General features: G+C 41.9%; 1 protein-coding gene across 2 annotated transcripts in view; it reads right to left on the bottom strand.

Annotated features, from left to right (window-relative positions):
- The window catches only part of Csgalnact1 (chondroitin sulfate N-acetylgalactosaminyltransferase 1), a 318,906-nt gene extending 296,419 nt beyond the window's left edge, over positions 1–22,487 (bottom strand). Inside the window, exon 1 of one of the 2 annotated variants that reach the window (XM_058580407.1) lies at positions 22,335–22,487. The gene's annotated coding sequence lies outside the window, so the exon portion shown is untranslated. Of the gene's footprint in view, positions 1–21,993; positions 22,139–22,334 lie in introns of those variants that run through there. The other variant, XM_046447651.2, reaches the window with a different exon arrangement.
- Positions 22,488–23,148: the final 661 nt, after the last annotated feature.

Here is a 23,148-nt window from a genome sequence, read left to right on the forward strand (position 1 = left end):
AAGATCCCATCCAAGGTCCACGCTCTACCAATCGCCAATGTGAAATTCAATTTAAGCATAAAAGAGATTCCATTATTTCCCACTTCAAAAAACCTATACTTTCCATTAGTAAGAATAAATCAATTCCCTGTCCAGGATAACTACTGAATCAAAACCCATTGTCTCAAACCTTCTGATAGGAGCCAGCCGCTGTGTGACACATGAAGTTTTTTGCCAATATGGATTACCACTAAACTTCTCCACAATTCCTAAGATAGAATTTTAATCACCGGGTAACAAAGGTGATGCACAATGCACTCTTGTGTGCTGAGCAGTCTGTGTCCTTCTGTTGACAGAGGGCTACCCTGTGCTCAATTATTCATGCTTTTCTGTATGCCTGAAATACACCCATATGCACACTGACCTTTTGCAAGCAAGACTGGATGACGTGAGAATTCTACATTTTGCTTCAGCTCAGGTGTGCAAGGAATAAGCTTTATCTGTTGTCACTAATGGCCATCTATTATTATTATTATTATTATTATTATTATTATTATTATTATTATTCACCTGGAGGAATCTCTGCTACCTTACCTGGATATGTAAGGGGAAGGAACAGCTTATCTCCACCTTTATATCAACCACAAGAGAATGCATGCCCAAACCCAGAAGTGCACACTCAAGCATGGAGGAGACCCAATGTACTCTGAGAAGTGTACTAGCCAGTTCCATGGTGCACCAGAGAGCCAGGGCTGTCTGCCCAGCCCCGACAATCACCTCTTGTACACCTCACTCAAAGGATGGCCTGGGACCACAATAGTGTCAGGCCTACAGCAACCCAGATAACTACTCCCAATCTCAATTTCACTCTGTATCAAGGCTTCTAAACCAAATGGAAAATTTCAAAGTAAACTCTTCCCTACCACCTGAAATTCATACACTCATACCAAGTGTCAAACTAAGTGAAACATGGCCCAAAGCTGCCTCCCAACTGAATCTCTGTGCAGCACCTTGTAACTTAGCAGTATATAAACAAACTGCAACCTAAGAGTAATTCTGGTAACAAATATGTGAGTCACGGATAAGCTTCGGCCAAATACAGGCTGCCAACAGATCAGACCAGGCCCAAATAAGGCAAATACTGAGCTCTAATCATTAATGCTGTTCTTGAATGTCACCTCCTTTCTCTCTGCAAACATTGCCTGTCCACATTGCTGGGTGGAGCTCTCTGAACCTCTGCTGGTTCAGGGTGCTGCCCAATTCATGAATAATTCTCTGCTCAAATAAACTCTGCTAAATTTAACCTGCCTAAAGTTTTTCTTTTAACACAAGAGAGAAAAGACAAATTAAGAAGCACTCCTTTCTTCTTCTAATAGTATTTATTCTTGGCTGGGAGTCTGAGAGGCCAGAGAAATATTTGAGGAAGAAGAAAACACAGACTCCCTTTGTCAGGACTATGGCAGACTTTAGAGCCAAAGAAAAAAACAAAACACTCAAAAATACTACCCCAACTCGCACCCCACACAATACATATACATATGTGTGCATATTTATATTCTGTGTGGGCATATTATAAATGCATATCTGAATGCATAGTTGAGATGACAGGAAAGTAAAGCTATCTTTGAAGTCCTGAAATTACAGGAAAGCCAGGGATCCAAAGAGGTAAGAAAGATCAGGTTTGCCCTTGAGAACCTGTGTCAATCTGGTAACCAGGAAATCAATTTTAGTGAGCAACACCGAATGGACAGGAGACAAAGCCTGTGACATATACTGGGGCCAGAGGTTACCACTGGGGATCACATATATATAACTGGGTCTTCCAAAATGCAATAGCCTTAGGAAGTAAACTAGTAAAACAAACAAACAAACAAAAAGATCCCCAAAAGGAAGTGGGGATAGTTGCCTATCTCAGCTTTGGTACTGGACATAAAGAAAAAAAGGGTTCCACTGAGAAAACCTAACTACAAGACTTCCTTCAAATAGTTATGGGTTGAAATTGACCCTGTGTGACCCCAATATTTCTATGCCAAAGATTTCACTTTGAAAAAGCTTGGAATGTATCTTGATCTCTGTTGCTATGCTAAAATTACCTAAGGCTGGGTTCTTATCAAGGAAAAATGTTTATTTATCTCACTGCTTTGAAGGCTGACAGTCCAAGATTAGATAGGCTCATCTGTTTAGCCTCTGGTGAGGATCCCCTTGGCTAGGTCACAACATGGCAGAAAAATGGAAAGGGAAATAGCTACAGAAAAAAAGGGGCCAAACATGTGGAATGGCCTTGCTGTCCAACAATCCACTCTCATGAGAACTAGCTCACTATGTGAGATGGTATTAATCCCTTCGAGGGCACACCCCCAATGACCTCATTACCTCCCACTAGGCCCCGCCTCCTAAAGGCTCCAGGACCTCCCAACACTGCCATCCTGGGGCCAGAGGTTACCACAGGGGATCCCAGACATATAACTGGGTCATATAACCCTGGAGACCAGGCTTGTAACACATGAAACTCTGGGAAACAAACTCCAGCCACAACCAAATCCTAGCAGAATGACAGATTCCCATATCTCTCTGGGAGAGACTACTAAGTCCTCTCTGAGCAAACACATTTTAAATTCTCCAAGAAACATTCCAATGACCTGGCACACAAATTAAACACCACAAAGCTCTCAGGGAGAAAAGTTAAACCAGGAGCAGAAAACAAAAAAGAGCTGTGAAATCACATGCACAAAAATTGCAGGTATTGGGCTTATCCTAAAGGATACAAGCATGTTTCATCCTCTATGAATCTAAGAATATGACAAAGACAGAGACTTTAAAAAAAAATGTTGCAGATTGAGAAAGTATTAAATAAACTTCATAGTAAAAAAAGAAAGAAATCAGATCTGACTCTCACTTATCAATCTTATAGGAAAAATCATTAAATGAAAAAATAGATCCAATGGTTTTAATGCAGAAAAAATTGTAGTATGTTCCATACCAATGGAAGACACCCAAACAATATTCACAGGTAGAATAATATACTCATGAACAATGAAAACAAATATGGTGCCTAAAAACAATTTGAAAGTGAAAAAATAGCATAGAAATAATACTAAGTACGTAAGACGCAATGCAATTGTGGTTTATTGGGGTAATTTGTTTTTTCTTCTTCCTGTACTATTTTCTTTGTCTATCTTCAGTGTTAGGGGATTATGAGATTTTGCACTCAATCTGCATGTAAAAATATTGCAACATAGTAAAATGTTTTTATTTTTTTTTTATTTTTATTTTTTTTTGTAAAATGTTTTTAAAGCAAACTAATAATGCTTCAAAACTTTTGGAAATAGTACAATTCTAACAGGCTGAAGAGCTGTTATGAAAGCCATCTCTTTCTCTCTGTTGCTTGCAATGTTTACAAAGCAATTTTTTTATTCATCCAAATATGGAGCAGAATTTAAATTTCCATATCAGGATTCAGAAAGTGGAGCACACCTGTTTTTATAAATATAGGTGTACTGGAATACAGCTCTGCTCATGCATTTACATGTTGTCAATGTCTGCTGCTCCACTATGATGACACAAGCTTGAGTAGGTACAGTACACACTGTGTGGCTCACAAAGCCTAAAATATTCACTGTCTGGTCCTTGGCAGAAAACGTCTCTATGGGAAACTGACACTGGAAACTATTATGTTGAGTCAACTGATGACTGTGTCTTGTCCTAAAATCCTAAATGTCAAAATACCTTTTGTTATAGGGTTTTATTACATGGGTTTGGGACTGAAGAAATCATTAGGCCCCAAAATGAAAAAAGGAGTCACCCAGAAAGTGGGGCTCTTTTTTACAAAAATTCATTAGTCAAACAGTTCTTACACATAGCAAGTCTGCAAATGGAAATTAGAAACCTAATTGATAGTCTATAAATATTGTGTTGGACATGGTGAAAAGAGAGAGTTTGTAAAATAGAAGATAGAGCTAAGGAAATTCCAGAGGAAGAAAAAACATAGAAAATACAAAATAGATAAAGAATAGAGAGAAAGACATCTGCAGTGTATCACACTGAAATTTGGAAGGAGTCACTAGCAAGATCAAGAGAAATAATGAATGAGAGTTTTCCAGAATTAATGAGAAACAATTAACATTGAGTTCAGGAAGCTCATAAAATCCTAAACAGCATCAGAAAAAAGAAATATCTTCATTCACTACATCAAAAAGCACAGAAAATGAAGTAGCTCAGGTAAGGAAGAAAAAGATATTTAAAGCAGCCAGAGAAAAAAAAAGGCACATTTCCATAGGGAATAACAATTAAATTTAAATACTGAAAATTAATAACTTCCAACCAGAATTCCATAACTTTCAAGACTCTTTCAAAAATGAGAATAAAATAAACAAAACTAGGAGAATGGATTTCCATCTTCCAACAGATCCTTGCCATAAGAACTTCTAAGTCATGTTTCTCAGGAAGTATACACATCACAAAAGGAAAGTCTGAGATGCAAGAACAGGATTCAAAGAAACACAGAAATGTAGATAAATCCAAATAAATGCCCATTGTATAATATAATAACAATAATATTAATTTGTCAATTTACAAGACATAAGATAGGGCAAAAATGAAATCAGTTTTCTAATGTCCCACACTGCTTTTAGGAAGAAGGAGTATAAAGATACTGATTATGATAAAATTTAGATTTTGTTAAGTTAAACATATATGGAAAATTTTCTAAGAGAAAAGCTGGGGGGCATGTTCTGTAGAATATATAACTTCCCAAACTGGTAGAAGACAAAAAAGGAAAGATGAAGGAATTATTTAATTGAAAGGGGGGAAAAAGGCACATAAAAGAAGCTGAACAGATAAGACAGCAGACACACATATCAGTTATCACAATAAATACAAATGGACTAAGGCCCCAAGTTAGAGACTGAGATTATCAAATAGACATTTTTAAAATCTGGCTAACTTTTATTTTCATATTAAAATAAAGGATATACTAAATATTTTGATTCCACTTACATGAGGTACTTAGATTAGTCAAAATCATAGAGACAGAAATGGAATGGCAGTTGCCAGGGGATAAAGAGTAGAGAATGGAGAATTATTGTTTAATGGATACAAAGTTTCAGTTTTACAAAATGGAATGAATCATGTATGTGGATACTGGTGATGGTTACACAGCATTATGACTGTATTTCATATCATTGAACTGAATACTCTAAAATGGTTAAGATAGGAAATTTTGTTATGTGTGGTTAGTTATATACAAAAATAAAAATAGGGGGAAAAGGTCTACAGTAGAATATTATTCAACTTTTAAAAAAGAATGAAATTTAGACAAGATACAACATAGATGATGCTTGAAGACATTATACCAAGAGAAATAACCCAGTCACCAAATGCAAACACTGAACACTGAAAAATTGGTATGATAATGAATTTTATGTTATGTGGACTTTATCAAAATAAAAGCATTTTTAAGAAAAAAAAGGATATGCAAAATAAAAAGATAAAAGTTTAAAGTTAGGGCTGGTTCACTTTTAGCATCTCTAAAAGTAGAACAAGACACTGTACACTGATTGAAGCAAAAAAGAATTATCCATATGAACTATGAATTATTTTCATTGAAAAGAAAAGAAAAATGAAGTGGAATCTAACTAAACCACCAGATAAAAGTATTTTGTAGAAAATACAGATGATAAAAAATGAGTACATGACAACACAAATGAAAAGACACTTTAAAGACTGACGAATCAAATGATGTGTGGACTGCCTATGAATCATGATTTGAACAAAGAGATACTTTCTGAGATAATTAAGAAAAAAGATACACATCATATGGGTATTGTTAGGTGATTTTTAAAGAGCTTTTTGGGTGTTAAAATGGCATGGTGGGTAAGGATAATGAAGATTTTTACCACTCCGAACTATCTATGTTATTGGGGTTGGGCAAGACGTTCCTTCCCCTCCAGGTTTGGAATACATGCCGACAATAATGGCCACCAGACCACTAGTGCCCTCCAGCATCCATAGTCTCCTCTTCTGGTCAAGAGAATCCCAGTTTTCAGCTCGGCCCATTGCTATCCACCAGAGTTTGTATTTCCTGCTCCCTCTTGGATTTAAGTATAATCAATCACATGACGGAATTCTGAGAGTTAATGAAACATATGCAAAAACTGTTGAGTGTGGCATCCAAAGCTATCCTTAAAAGGAAGGATCTTCCCCTGCCCTTCCCTTCCTCTTGGGCCAGGAACATGATGAGATAGATGTCTGCAGCCTCTGATGGCTCACAGCTCCCTCCGAGGACCACATTCATGGGTTGTAGGAGCAGTCAACTGTGTGGAACCTCCCCACTCCCAAATTACCTACTTACTGGCTTATTTTGCATAGGAGAGAAATAAGCTTCTATTTTGTGTTACCATTGTTCTTTCATTTATATGCAGGCAAACGTCATCCTTATTAGTGCAGATGTCTCCACGCTTTCTGGACCAGCAGATACTGAAGCCAAGATTCCTCTTTTTCATGAGTACTTCTGTGGGTTGTCCAGTGCCCCCCTCCCGGATCCCTCTGACCAAAATTGCTACGATACAGCTGATATATTCAAGTTCTCTGTTTGCCCTGCCACCCACCCCTCTCCCCCAGCCCTGAAATTCACTCCTCTGCTCTGTGGGCTGTGGCTCCTGGGCAGAACGCAAACGGTTCCAGGTTGGCTCTCTGTCCCACACAGACACATCTGGTCCATGTGAAGCACGCGCAGATCCCTCCAACAGACTTGGCAGGGAAACCCTAGCCCAGCTGCTCTCTTTCACTCGGCCACCAAAACATCTCACCAGGGTGGACACCGGTCCACCCCTCTCCCAACCCTGGGAGACACAGAGGATGCTGTCTGAGAGAGTTGCTCTCTCCAGACTTGGGGAGAGGGATGATCACCCATCCCAGCCTCCTCAGGAAAAGAGGAGGATGGCAGAGCCTCCCTGAAACAAATCCCTTAAAAATCCCATATTGATGCTTCTCATACCCTCAGAGGAAGAGGATTTTCAAGAACTGTGAGACGGGTGTTCCAATGTTTCCTCTGGAAAAAATATCTCCATTTTGGTCTTTCTCACGACTTATTTTAGCATCTGCTCTCTAGTGTGTCTCGAGGTGCTAGTCACACTACCCAATTCAACCGTCTGGCACAAAAATAATAAAATACTTCAGGATGCACATCTGTGGTAAAACCCTAAAGAAAAGCAAGGAAATGGTTAATCATATTGGAAAGAACAGTTACTCCTGAGGCGGGGGGCGGGGGGGAGGAGGGAAATATGAGCCAGATGCCCGAGCCAAGGGGTTCAAAGGGAGGGTTCTGGATGCTATGGATAGTTATTCACCCTATTATTATAAGTTAAAATGTGTACAAGTAATACACACATAAGGGTATTCATAATTTATTAATTTAAAAGTGAATAAAGGAACAGACATAAGCTGACAGCTAAATTCCATGGTAGAACAATCTGGAAATAAGATTGCACTGTGAGAACTATGAACTCAACAGCATGGAGGAAGATGGACAATAAGTGACCTTCAGAAGGAGGTTGAAGGACCTCCTGGAAGGAGCAGGTGGTGTTCTCCGGGACTTCTCGGGTGGTAGTTGGCCCTTAACATATCTAACATGCCTGGTCACCTGGAGGGACAGATTGGAGAAAAGCATCACAGAGGGGATCATTGATGCCTCATCTCAAGGTGGAATCCCTGAAACTGGAAAAGGGGTCTTGACCAAAAGACTCTAGGAAACCAGCCTTGAATGCAGCAGACATGCCCCTGGCTCTTGCCACAGCTCTGTGAGACACAGGGACAAGATAGAGTCTTCACAATTCCTCTTGCAGTATTTTTGAAATGGTCAAAGCAAACTTTTGCTTCTGATCTGGACTTGTATGGAGCTAAACTATAGGAAAAGAAAGTGCTGACCATGCATATGGATCTTACTGGTTTTATTACTAAGGCAACATTAAATTTATTATAATTAATCATGATGAAAACTAATATTTCTTTTTATTGATTTTTTTCAAAAAATAAATGACAGCAGAATGCATTATAATTCTTATTACACATATACAGTACAATTTTTCATATCTCTGGTTGTATATAAAGTTTGTTGACACAAATTCGTGTCTTCATACATGTACTTTGGATAATGATGTCCATCACATTCCACCATCATTGCCCTGCCCCCTCCCTTTCCCTCCCACCCTTCTGCCCTATCTAGAATTCATCTATTCCTCCCATGCTTCCACTCCCTACCCTACTATAAATCAGCCTCCTTATATCAGAGAAAACATTCAACATTTGTTTTGGGGGGATTGGCTAACTTCACTTAGCATTAACTTCTCTAATGCCATCCATTCCTGCAAATGCCATGATTTTATTCTCTTTTCCTCATGTGATGCCCTGTCTGATCCTCAGAGTAACCTCAATCCTACCAGGAAAGTAATGCCCAGATTCAAATCCTGACTCAACCCTGAATACCTATGATCCTGAACAAGACGCTAAACAGTTTGGGGCCTCAGTTTCCTCACTGTAAAGTGGAGATAATGTAGTCCTGTGTCCTAAGGTGTCACAAGGCACACAGTAAGCACAATATTAATATGTGCTATTGTTCTGATTTCACAGACAAAACAACTAAGGCTCAGAGTGGTTGAGTAACTTGCCTAAATACCATAGCTGATAAACAGCATTTGGTCTAACCCGAGTACCTTAGACTTCAGACCCCATGCACTTAACCACCATTCTGTATAAACCAACAGTTATTTGCAAACATAAGTTAACCCACGTGTCTTCCGGATGCTTTTCAACCTTGGGGCATCTGGGTTAGAAGATCAACTCACGTAACCTTTGCAGGCTGGAGAAAGCAGAACTCCAGGCCTTTGAAATGGATCACCAGGCGACTCTCCAGCTCATCCCTGATTGCCCTGTTGCAGCCAGCCTCCCTAGGAAGGTCCCCTGGCAGCTGTCTGCTGCCTGGTCTGATGTGCTACTCAACTGTGAGTGTCTCAAAGGCTGCCCTGGGACTTTTCATTACTGGGCTCTCCATTTCCAGCAATATACCAATTAAAATATAAGATGTAAATTTTTCTGTAACCTGACAGATTCAGCTGCCCAGAGGCAGCAATCCTACCTTCAAAACCTTTCTGACCACCCGGATTATATACATTATACTCTGAAGGGCCTGTCATCCTCTGCTGAGGGTGTCCACTGTCCTGCAGAAAAGCGCAGGAGAGGGGGCAGGGCTCCAGATCCCTTTCTGCCATTTACACCCATGAGAACTTGGGTGAGCCACACTGCCTCTCCCAGTTTCACTGTCTCCTTTTATGAAAGGGAAAACGTGGACTAGATGACCTATAAATTCCCTTCCATTCTTTGATCTTCATCTCCATATTTTAATTTAGAGCCAAATCTCATTTTGATTTGATCACATTCAAAAACAACTTGAACTAAATTCTCACTTTAGGGAGACACACACACACACACTCTGATTTCCATAATTCAGAAATGGAAAGCAGTGCTGTTGCTACCTGCAATTCTGGCAATTCTGCAATTGCAAAGGGAAAAAGGTACTTTCAAAACCCCCACCTGAGCTGCTGAGACCACTGAGAGGGAGAAACCCATTAGCCTGAAAACCATACATTATGTGAAACTTGTGGCTTAAAAGCATTTCTCTCAGAGAATCATAAAGAATAAACTGGCTAGTCCTTACCTGCCTCATGCCAATAAGCCTCAGATTAAAATGCACACGTGTGCACCTGTACATACGCGCGTGCGCATGGCAGGCTGCAGATTTTTTTCAGAAATTTAAATAATAAATGAGAAAGTACTGTGAACACCTCAGAAAAAAAGGGGCAATACTCATAACAGTAATTATCTCAAAAGTAAAGTTGGATAACTAGAATGATTCATAATCTTATTTTTGGCTCTGTACCTGCTACAAAATCAATGATGCAAATGACTTTTTTAAAAAATTAGACTGCAAAGAAATAGTAAAAGTTTAAAAATTCAGTAATGGACCACCACATGGACTTTCAGGTGATACTGGTTTGATAACTAAAAATATTCTTTTTATATAATAACATATATAAAATGTAACTACTTACAGACTGGCTCTCCCTGCTTTCCAACAGCATAGTAATTTGTACTTGTATCCTTTAAAGCTACATCAGAATGCCTTAACTTAATAAAATTAATGTGATCAAATAACCATGACTAATGTATGTATCTGTTTGAAAGTCTGATTCATGAAAAATGAAAACTATAATAATAAATTAATCCACAAATTTTTAAAACATTTCATAATTTTTACAGCATGATTAGCCCAATAGGGCTGAATCCTTCATCAAAAATGTGTCCAGTATATCTGGTACTCACCAGAAATAGAAAACGCAGGTAATCCCAGAAGCTGAGGTATGACATAGGTAATGACCAGGCTATTACTCTGAATGATAATGCCAGGCTCGCACTGAACACTTTGCCTAATTAGACTTCACATAGGGGGAAAAATGCTTTAATATTTAACAAGTATAATGGTGCAATCAATGTACACAAATCAGGCCTGATAAGCAGCATTGCTTATTAAAGAGAGAGACAGATGGCTACAGGAAAGGTATAATCTTTAAATGTAAAATCTCACAGGCTCCAACTGTGAACACCAGTCATATAGTTTAAAATTACCACTTCATCCACAGAACTCAATGCATTATTTAGTCCTGTCCTCTTGCTCTGTAGACTATAGATACACCCACACTATAGATTTAATAAAACAACTTGGTTCAAATAGATCGTCTTGTTTCTCTCAAAGCTGCCTTTTCCAAGCCACATTGGCGGATGTCAAAATCCCAGAGAGCAAGATGTCCAACATCTCTCTTATAATCATTTCAGTTAGGTAATTAGTCCTCCTTCTTATTACCTTCAAGACTTAATGTGCTGGAAGCCTTCCTGACTCTATTAAACCCAGCCTGCTACAAGATTATGAATATGTAATTTGTTTACAGGTAGCTTTTAAGAAAACACACAGTATGCAGGCATATATTTTAAAACAGGCATGCTTGTGAACTGCAAATTATAGTGAAAGATGTCTAAGGGTGGGTTTACGTTGGTTCCCTCCAAGGTCAGCTTCATGGTCAAATACAGGGATCCTAGAAGGCCATTTGCCTTTGTTGCTGCATTTGTTCATTCTACACATATTTACTGAGAACCTCTTGTGCCTACACCCTGTGCAGTACTTGCTGTAGTCTTTGGAAAACATCAACGAATTGTGAAAACTATGGTCCTATTCCCCAGGACTTCAGAGTTTGTTCCAGTGATGACATAAAAGCAACTAAAATGTCCACCCCTGCATATGGTGTTTTGCTTGGTATGTGAAGCCACCAGGGCAACCTTGGGAGCAAAAGATTTATAGGCTTTTACTGTCACTGTCATCTGACCTAGGACTTCATCTATTGAAACTCAGTTCCCCAAGTATTTTTGTATGTGTTAAATAAATTCCACAAAGAAAGTGCTTTGAACAGTATTTAGCACACAGTTATTTCTTCCTAAACTTCTGCCATGTCTGCATTAAAATTAAGCTTGTTTTAATTGAGAAACCAACTATTCAACCCTTCCCTTTGCTGCAATGATACACGTATCTACACTTCTCTCTCTTTGGGTACATAACAACCCATTTTAATCTGTGTCCAGGAACAAATTCCTCAGAATTAGTCTTAACCAAATGTTTCCAGAAAATCAAGGATTTGAAACGCAGAGATCAAAGAATTTCACATTTTAATCCACTAGCAGGATATATACAAATGAAGCTGAGATCGTTTAGAATCAATTTGACTCATTTCGATTTCTGATGTTGTAAAAGCAACAGGAAACAAAAACTAATCCCCATGTGCTTAAAGTAGGCACTGAGAGCTTCCCGTCCCCAGGGAAGATGCTCCACATGCCACTGCCATGATAATACATTCCTTTCTCTGTAGTATTTTACTTCTCTGCAGCCAGAATGCCCTGTCTGCTCATTTACTTTCTCCCGCACCCAGCACAAAGCCAAGCACATGGTGAGTCCGTGGTAAGATTCTGAACAACTGGAGACCAGGCAATTGTGTAGATGTCACAGTGGTAAGGGCACCTCAAGTTACCTGCTAACCAGCAATGGTACTGAATGACATTGCGCAGCCCAGCAAGAGCCAAGTGACGCAAACAAGGCCCCTGTTTGTGTCATCCCACTAAGTACCTGAGTAACCTTAGATAAGTGACTCTTGGCCTCTCTGGGCCTCCTTCTGTATATTTGCAAAATATAGGGATAGTCTACATCATCTCAAATGATGACAATTAGACTGATGATCTCAAAGTACAGCTATTTCTGGTGATATATTCTTGCTAACCAATGATCCTCTTATCACTTCTAACACCAAAAAGTTGTTGACAAGACTATTTAGTGACATTTACACGTACTCCAGGCATGAAGTGACTCTTTCAAATGCACATTTCGGCCACTTCTAGTTTCAGCTAATTCATATAAATTAGTTGAATGGACATGGCCAACTTTATTTAAAGCGTCTCTACTCATTTCCTGATCCTCGTTCCTTGGAGATGAGCAGCAACATTCCTTGGCCACTTCACCCAGAGCATCATTGACCCCACGGATAATCCAACAATTCTGATGGAGGCTAGAGAAAGGAGTTTAAAAAAGCTGATGCCTCCCATGTGTCTTCACCCCAAGATGAACCATCTCCACAGGCCAAAAAAATACCCTTTCGTGCTTTCAGGCAACCCCACAGTTTTACAAGAACCCATTCCCACCGCCCATCAGCTGAACCCTCGTGAAAAGTGCAAACACTCACAGGTTACCTGGTGACCATCAGTAAAGTTCCCCATCTTGGAAGGATGAAAAAGAACTGTATTCCTGGTACTCAGTGAACAAACAATTCCTAACATGTGAAGTCACTGTCTTAGACGGGAGAGAAACCAAAAAGCTCGTAGTTTCTGCTCTCCTTCTTTCCCAAGTCTATCGAAACACTTGAACATCAAGGTACCAGTTCTTCACAAGGAGTGTAAAAGAGTTATCCTCTGTGGCCTCTATTATAGACACTGATAATGGTCCATGGCAGGTCAGAAACATTTTGGAAGAAAGCGAAAAGCTAATTCCAGTGAGACTGGATAAGTTCCCTTTTATACCCAAGGACATTAATGGGAAAAACCCTCTGGATTTTTAATGATTTCAGTGAATAATAAACTCTCTACAAAGAAAAACTATTTTTGAGAAAACCTCAAACCCAAGGTGTTGGACCAACTTACTTGCTCCAACAGAGTAACTAGATTTCTGCTCACATTGTGGCTTTGGCCACCATTTGGAATGATAATCAGTTCACAGGCCACAAATTTCATTGCTTTGCATTTGAACAGCACCTGCATCTCACTGATTAAATTCCTGCTTTACAGATTGAGAATTTGCTCGTGGCCACAGAGTGAGTCAGCTCTAGAATCCTATCTCTATAAACCTAAGGTCCTTCTGGAACAACTTGTCTGCAAACTCAGTTTTCTCCCATTAGTCAGGCCCAAGAATCTATAGGCCGTGAGTTTAGTGAGAAGACAACAGGAAGCTCCTAGGCAGATGCCAGAGCTTGGAAGTCTTAAGTACACCCCTAGAAATATCTGCCCCCAAAATACAAGCTTCTCTCCCTTGTTCCCTATTATATACCATAATTGTATGCAAATAAATCTTCTATGTACATAGGACACCCAAAGATACTCAGGGTATTCTGACTTGCTTATGTCCATGGAAGTCCAGGAAGTATCTATTCCTATCCACTTACATAGAGAGAGTGGGTGAGAAAGAAGAAAGGGAAATCTACTGTCATTTGAACAGCTAACTGAAGTAGCCAAGGGACATTAGAAATTCATTGTTTAACAGCATGTCCTAGTCACTGTCCCACTGACCTCAGTCTAAAACTTTCAGCTACATAAGGGTCCTCAAGTGGTTTTCTGGAATTCATTTCTACACCCAAGTACCTTAGCAACATGCGCACAGTAGGAGCCCAAAGACATTTGATTACAACAGTCTAGAATTGAAGATATTTTTAAAAATGCCCAAGAGTGGGACCAGGAGACTCAAGGTCCAGGGCAAATATCCCATTCTCCTTCGAGTCTTCCAAATACTTTCCAAAGGGAAAAAAAATACTTATTTTCCATGTATTAAGTATTTGCCATGTGCTACCCCATTTTCCATGTGTTATCTCAATTAATCACCAAACCACCTAAGGAGATAAACATGACTATCCATTGTATAGATGAGAAACTAGTAGAGCTCTAACCTTCTGTGAGTGACTCCGGCTCCCAGGCTACACAGCCAGGGTGCCACTGTCTCCTGCAGAACACCATTCCTTCCTTGTTTCTCACCCATCAGTTCTCTGCAGGCCTTCACTATCCTAGGCTTCCCAAGACACATAGGCACTAATTTGAATTCCAAGGACTATTCCTCTTCCCACAAAGCTCTTCTATCATTTTTTTTAACTTTTTTTTTTCCACTTTAACACACTCTATTAATTCTACAAAATGGGTTTTTGGAAATTACAGTAACTTGTTCTAAACAAACTGTTCTCCAATTCGATGCTGTTTTTAAATTTGCTGCATGGTGCTTTAAAAGGCCTGAATCAAGCTTCTCCTGCACCTGGGCAGGTCCTGTTTGCTAGGACACAGAAGGGCCGGTTCATGCCTCTGTGCCCTGGAATAGTAAGCAATGACTCCAAGCTTCCCGCTCCCTGGCTGAGGGAGACCTTCCTGAACTGTAATGATTTTGTAAAACCCACGTTCCCTGGCTGCCACACACAGCATCTACCCTGCACACCAAACAAGGAGGCTCATTATCATAAAACCACCAGGAACATCTGGGTAAAAAACCCACCCTGGTCTAACAACACAGCCCACTATACAGGCTGTGCCAGCAGGACTCTACCCAGAGGCCCACAGACCTGGCTCCCAGCTGCAGAGAGAAACAGACCTGGGTGTATTTAGCCAAATCCTCAACTGGCAGAGGAGCAGGGGCTCATTTCTACTGCAATACCAGCTACCCCATGAAATCTCCAGTGGAGATTGGCAGGCCACTAATAATTTTGACTTAGTTACTTGCTGACGGAGGATGTGCCGCCTTCAGAAAATGCCTGCAGTCAGAGCTCAGGGAGTTAGAAGTATATACCAGGCAATGCACCAACTGGGGATGCAGAAGGCTGCAGCTGTCCTCAGAGTTCCTTAGCAGAGGCCATCCGGCCTAGAGCTGCAACTCAGAGCCACCAACCAAACCTCAGGCTGCTCAGAGCCTGGCTTGCTGTCCCCCAAGACCCTGAACCCTTTTGCTAAACCCACCTCAGACTTCCTTTCTGACTTGTTCCAATGTGTATGAGACCTGAGTTCTTGATGATTCCTTATTCTATGCCACGCACCCACTCCTACCCCACAGGCACCTATCCTGGGCTCCAAGCTGCCACCGTCTGTTGGCTTCAGTGGCTCCGGCCAGCTCCGGTGATAACCAAGCATGATAGGAACCTCAGGCTAGTGCCAACTCACACATCAACCAAGGCAGCTGCCAGATTTGTCCCAGCCCCATGAGGAACAATCAGAAAACAACATTTTCAGGAGACTGATTCCATTCTATCTTGGATTTTTATACCTTTATATCTTTCCTGCTCCATAACTGTTGGGGGCAAAGGGGAGAGAAGTGGGAGGGTGAGAGGAGAGAGATAAGAAAAAAAAAGAAGAAGGATGCTGCTATTGCTTAATACCTGCCACTCCAGGTGGCTGGGCACTATATTGTGCATCCCATTTAATTCTTGAAGCAAGACTGTACAATGTTACTATCTCCATTATGCACACAAGGAAACAAAGTCTCAGAGATGTTCACTAAGGGGATATGGCCCCTCCAGCAGTAAGTGGTGCAGCTGGGACACAGACCCCAGGAGTACCCTGCTCCAGGGTCTCAAATGCTTCCCTCTTTCCTGCACTATCTTCCTGTCTTTATATTCCCTGTGGTGTCAATGTAGTGCCTTCGTATAGCAGGTGCATATACAATGTTTGTTCAATGAATGTGTGAATGGTTGACTCAGCCCTTCACACCTTCATATTCCACAACCCACACACTTGACTTTATTCATTTATCATGTTTGTAACATGCCTGCAAAGAGCCTGGATAATAAGTTAAGTGTAGTACAGAGATGCCGTTCTACACTATATTTTGAGCTACTAGAAAATACTACACGTACAAACCCATAAAATAAAACGTACTAAAGGAGACCCACTGATCAAAATGCATTTGTTATTGTGCTCCGTCCTGCCCAGAAATGAACACAAATACAAAAATCTAAGGAAAATCAGTGCTTTCATGTTTTTGTTTTAACCCTCAGAACTATAAGATATTTTCCCAGCTGCCAGTTCAATGAGTTTATGCTACAAAAAAGCAGCAGAGAGGCTACGAGCAGAAGCCAAGCAGACCAGACTGAAGACCAGCTCTGTGACTATCACCTAGGTGACGATGGGCAAGTACTGAACCTCCTAAGTCTTGGTTTTCCTATCTGTTGAATGCAGATAATAATAGTGCGTACTGTAAGGTGCCGTGCTGAGTAAAGGAAGAGCCCAGGCCCCACATTTAGCACAGCACCAGCTACCCAGTTAAGTGCTCCATAAATGTAGCCATTTTAATCAAGGGAAGAGAAGAACCGCAGTAGATATGCAATGAGAAAACTTCAATGAATTACTTGCCTCTGCAAATATCATTATAAGTACTAAGTTCACTAAATCATCTGTTCCAGATCACTGTGATTACTAGAATGATCTACCCTGAGAGTAACTCAGATAATAATCATAATAATCATAATAATCACCAGCAGTTACACACACACACACACACACACACACAATTTACTATGTGCCAGGCACTGTTCCAACCACTTTTACAGACAATGAATGGCCCCACGCACAGCTGTGCAGAACGTGCCACACAAGAGCCCATCAAGGGAGTGAACAGGGCTGAAGTCTAGTCTGCTGTCTGGTAACCCAGCTTAAAGCCCTGGTACAGAATGATCCACCACAGAGGAATCAACACCTAGTGGTAATTGTCACAAAGACACTCCATGGGCAGCAACCCTGTTTACATATATTCACTGTTATGGTTTAGATGTGAGGTGTCCTCCAAAAGCTCACATGTGAGAGAGTGCAAGAAGGTTCAGAGGGAAAATAACTGGGTTGTAAGAGTCTTAACCCAGTCAATGAATTAATCCCCTGATAGGGATTAACTGAGTGGTAACTGAAGTGGTAGGGTATGGTTGGAGGAGGTGGGAATTGGGGTGTGGGTGTGGGTATATATTTGTACCTGGTGGGTGTTCTCTCTCTCTCTCTCTCTCTCTCTCTCTCTCTCTCTCTCTCTCTCTCTCTCCTTCCTGATCACTGTGTGAGCTGGTTCCCTCTGACATACTCTTCCACAATGATGTGCTACCTCACCTGGAACCCCAAGGAATGGAACCAACCTTCTGTCGACTAAGACCTCTGAAACCATGAGCCCTCAGGTAAACTTTTTCTCCTCTACAGTTATTCTGGCCAGGTCTTTTCAGTCACAAGCAGCAAAAAAGCTGACTAAAACATTAACCAACATGTTAACTTGAGCAAGGATTTCACCCAGGAGAGATAGAAGTAGAAAGACACTTTTGAGGGTACCCAGGACCTAAATCAAACACTGACATTTCAGCAACAGAATAGATGGTATTCACAAAAGCATCAGTGAACAGTCCCTAATATTAAGCTGCACAATGGTGCCCAGGTGCCATGGGAACACAAAAATAAGGCAGGCCCTAGAGTTCAGTATAAATAGACAATTCACAACTACCTCCTCCCCGTTTCCTGCTTCCCAACTCAAATGTTCTTTGTATGTGAAAATAAAATAAAGCAGCAGATGTGACCCCAGGATAACCAAATGTTGGGTCTTGCATCACTTAAAAACAACAAAAATTACCTGAGCAACAAAGCAATGTTTGACTAAGTGATAAGCTCAAAATATTTCACTGAAAATTCTAGCCAACAGTTGTCATTTCCATCCAGGTGGTACACCCAAATGCAGGTTCCTAAAAATGACTCCCAGGTGTAAAGACCCTTTCATTTTCTCCCACCTCAGGCTTCCATGATCTCGATCTGTTCAGAGTTCTTACCTAAACTCAACCACGATGTTCTGTGTAAAGGTTTATGCCTATTATCCCGGCTGAGGCTCAGCTTCAGTCTGGGAAGAGGAAGCAGAGGCTAAGAGATGCCATACCCTTCCCTAACTGGGGCTGTGAGGGTAAGAGCAAACCTCCTCCGGTTCTAGAAAAGAACTCATTTGTGCAAACAAGATCTGCTTAACTCTGATATGCACAGGATCCTAAAAGCAATCCAAAAATTTTAGCTTATTCAGAGGGAAAAGATAATAAAAATTATCTAATGCCTTCACGCGAAAGCTATTCCTTTTACCCCATTCTGTAACAAGGACTGACCTAGACCTTGATGGGAAAAACAGCAAAAATCAGATTGCCTTGTTTTAAAATTCCACCGTGTGTGACAGTCAGAATTGGATGTCTGATAATTTTCTGAATTCACATACATTCTGCTAAATAAGATAAGAAGCCCCATGGTAAGATATAAGGCCCACAATAGGCTGATGACCTATCTCCTGCTGTGCTTAATTCTCCTTTACAGATGAAAGGTGTTTTTGTTTGTCATTGTAACTAAATTTCACTAGAAACCTGAAAATATGATGTTTCTCATATTCATCTGCAAACAATATGGCAATATTGTGAGTGTGATGTTTGCTTACACACATATGATTTGCAAATTTCATCTGGCAAATAGAAACACCTTCGAGTTGTTCAAGCAATATTCCCAAGCCTGACTCACTTCATTCAAGTTAGAATTTAGAAATAAGAAGGCTTTTCATCAGTTCACACAGAAGACAGGTGCCTTTCAATGATGCACGTCTGAAATGTAACAAAAAAATTTTAAAGGTGGAATATAATGTGGCCCACTTTAATAAAAAATAAAGGAACACCAGGAGTTTTAACTGGCCAGGTAATAAAAGTTTCTCGAGAAACAACCCATATTGTTAGTGCTACAAGTACCCATTTAAGACATAAAGCAATTTTAGATTCACTAAAAAATAAATATCATCAAAGACACACACACACACACACACACACAGTGACTAAAACATTAACCAACATATTAACTTGAGTGAGGATTTAACCCAGGAGACATAGAAGTAGAAAGGCACTTTTGAGGGTACTCAGGATCTAAATCAAACACTGCCATTTCAGCAACAGGATAGTATTCAAAAAAGCAGAGAGAAAGAGAAAACTTTAAAATACTAGATTAAAATCATATATTTGATTTTTTCAGTTTAAGAATTTTATATATTTGTATGGTAGGATATGCAAAGTAAAAAGCCCAATTCTTAAATCTCCTTAATTCTTTAACTCTAAAGGTTTGCTCTAACGTTACTCAGAAAACCATACCAAATCCATTATTGGACAACTCTTCATTTATTTTCAGGCCTTTGGTAATGCTAGTCACACAAGGTTGCCATCTTCCCATACAGTATTCTGAGAACCCAGGAAGTCAAATTTCTCTGCTATCTCAAAGGACAGATTAATGGTAACAAATGACAGGCTCTGGTGATCCACTATGCGGAGGAGGCCCCTAGTGGTGAAGCTACCTCTGCGACCTGGCTTAGCACATTTTATAAGACTGCTTCATCATGAGGGCAAAATCAATAGGTAATAAAGTCTACCTGAGCTTTGCCTCCTTAATACCTCTATTAGCCCTAATATATAGGAGGGCTGTAATTTACAATCCCAAGGTCCTTTCATCAGGAATATTAAAAAATGGATGTGACTTGAAGAATAACTTCATTACATTCTGAATTTCAAGTCAACTAACATTCATAAGCCCTTTACACCCTGCCAGGCACCAAGTGTGACATGGAGAGACTGGTAAACCAAAGAGATGAGCAGACACACAGAGATTACTGTTATTTCTTTTCAAGATAATAGCATCACATACAGAACAGAACTAGGACAACAGGAAGGTTGGAAAGCTCAATTCATCATCATATGACCTGATGACAGATTCTAACCAACAGGAAAACCCAGAAGAATTGCCTACCACAACCTCCAAACTGTCAGCTCCTCGTTTTTAAACATGCACATAGGGCAGCACTGAGTTTCTTCAACACAAATGGATGGAAGAATGGATGGATGGAAGGAAAATAAGACTACATTTTTTAATAAAAAAAAAAAAGTATAATTTTAAAAATATATTGAAACATGCCAGAATTAACAATTCCTAAAAATAAAGAAAAACAAGAGATAACATTTACAAAGCCCTGGACCCATAAGTTTCCAGGTGTCATTTAATTCTGCCAAACATCTCTACAAAGAGAGGAGTAATATCAGCATTTTACAAATTAGGGTGCCAATGCTAGACAAGGGTAAATGCCTTTTCCAGAATAATGCAGTTAATAAATGGGAGAAGCAACTTGGAGCCCATGATTCTGAAATAGTGAAGCATAATCTCACTTCATTATAATGTATATATGTGAATCCAAAAGTCTATTTTGTTTTGAACCCCATTAACACAGTTTGCAAACAGACATGAGATTCAAAATACAAAGATGGCAGAATTAAAGTATTTCCATATTGCATTCTTTGGAATACATAGAGTACCTGAGTTTCATGCAGAGAAATTATCAAATATTTACCAGGTTCCTACAATAGATGTGATCCATCTCTTGTTTTCCAGGAACAGGCACTTTCTGGGAGCACAACCCACCCATCCCCTATAATATTATGCACTATTGCCTACATTCAAGTCACTTTTTATACCCAGGGCATGAGTTAATCTCTGCCTTATACTTCTACTTCCAAGTCTAAAAGACTTTTCTCCTTCCATTTAGCAAGATAACCACTGCACCAGCCTTATTCGTGTTCACTTTTGCAACACTAAGATAATTGTGACTTTCTTGCATGAATAATGTTAACAAAAATCCAAGGAATCCTTTGGAGCCAAGTTTAAATTTCTAGTTAAAAAATATGAAACAACAGTTAATTGCCTTTATTATCTAGAGTATCTAAGGACATCTAAGTTTAAAAGGTGCCAAGACGTTGAAAGCAAAATAAAAGTGGAGTTTGCGAAATAAAACCACCGCATCATTTGTTAGTGTTTCCCAGGCTCACTGTTTCGGCATGTAACATGTTTTCCTCTCCCACCATTCTTTCACTGTTCACGATGAAAAGATAAGTTCAGACTCACTGACAGGAGCGCAGGTGCAGGAAGTGTCGCGGAAACAAACAACTTTGCCTTTGCTTGGTAGCGCTTCCCCCTCCTCCAGCCCTCCGAACCCCAGACACCCCAAGACCATGCCCTCGAATAGCTTCCCTGCACCCATCGTGCAAGACGCTTCTGCGGGGTACTGTGGGATCTGATCGCGGTGACCCTCAGTCACAGTCACCATGGCCCTGGTCCAAGGCAGGAGAGCACGCTGCCCACCGGCCACCCTCTCCATCAAAAAATAAAAGGACAATAACAGCAAAGTAGTCGGCGGGCACGTGTAAAGGCTACTTTTTAGTGGGGTTTCGAGAAAGTAATTAAACAGCCCAGCGCTACGATAAACGGCAGCGAAGCCCAAGTGACCCGGGTTGCCGCGGCCCCTGACCCTCACTAGAAGCCTCCCCGCGTGCTCGCGCGTCCACCTGAAGGCACCGCGCCCTCGGCGGGCCGGGCCGCCCCAGCCCTGCGCTGCGCGGAGCCCCCTCCCGGTGCCAGTCCTCGGGCCCCAGCCGGCCGGCAGCGGCGGAGCGAGGCCCCGCGCAGCACCGTCCTCCCGGCTGGGGAGCCACCCCGAGGTCGCCGGCTGGGGCGCGCGAGAAAGCCGCGCGGAGCTACGCGGATGGACGAGCGGCACCGACGCCCCCGCGCGGCGCGACACACCCCGCCGGCCGGGGAGGGGACCCGACTCACCCCGAGGCGCCCTCCGGGCTGCCCGGCCCGGTTCCCGCTGCGCCTGCCGCCGCCGAACTTTCCCTCCTGCTAGGCGGCCGCGGGCTCGGCTCCACCTCCCGCTCGGCAGCCGCGGAGCCTCCAGGGACCCGGGGGGCGGGGAGTGGCGGCGGCGGCGGCTCGGGCGGGCGGGCTGAACCGCGGCCAAGCCCCAGCGCCCGCCGCCGGGTGGGAGCCGGCCGGGCCCGCGAGCCCGCGCGGCGGCAGCCACCCGGCTGGGATCGCGCTGGCTGCGCCCACCCGCGTCCCCCACAACCCCTCTGCAGTGCGTCCCTGCGCCCGGTCTGAGCGGGGCGCCCTACCTCAGGCTTGTCATTCTGCAGGGTCCCGAAGGGGGACAGTCTTGCGAGAGACTGGTCACTGAGATCAGGAGAAGTTGAGGGAAGGGGCTAGGACGTTGTGGCGTGCCCCGGGTCCCAGGAGAGAGGTGGATAAGTGTCTAGCCTGCAACTGTGGGGTCCTTCATCTTTCGGTTCCCCAGTCCCCCACTAACCACCTCTGTTTTCCTTTGCCGTTACTGAAATGCCCTAACCCCTGTGGGCCGACCTGCCTAGGAAACTTGGTAAGATTGCACTTCAGAGAAGTAATTCGCGGTCTGTGTTACGCTGGTCAGTATAACGCCTGGGTTAGAGAACTTTCATTTACTGCGAAGGTCAGAAACCCCTTTAACTCTGACACCTCCAGGGTGGTCTGCAGGGACCACTGGCGGCCACTGGGAGCCCTCGGAGAGAAGTGGGAGAGGAAGGAGGAAAGGATGGAAAGTGGGCAAGTAGGGTATTAAAAAATAAAAGATACCACCACTGCCCTCAACACACGCACATTCACCTCCACCTGTCACCTGTCATTTGTAACTGCCCCACCCTGACCTGTGCGAGAGGGAGTTGGGAAGTATTATGATCCCCAATTCTCAGTATAATTGAAGGGGCCTCAGGAGGAGTCAGTGATAGCCTGGAAGAGGTGATCTCCACCTCCTGATGCAGCCAGGCAACTCGCAATGGCCCCTTGATGAAGGATGGCAGACCAGAGCTGGAAACAGAATCCTGTGATTCCTGGTGCAGAGCTCCTTCTACTGCCTGACCATCAGAATGCTCAAAGCCCTCATCCCAGAGATTTCAG

Source organism: Marmota monax, unplaced genomic scaffold (assembly GCF_021218885.2).
Source record: "Marmota monax isolate L192 unplaced genomic scaffold, Marmota_monax_Labrador192_F-V1.1 WCK01_AAM20220418_F8-fsc00040, whole genome shotgun sequence".
In the NCBI taxonomy this organism is placed as follows: Eukaryota; Metazoa; Chordata; class Mammalia; order Rodentia; family Sciuridae; genus Marmota; species Marmota monax.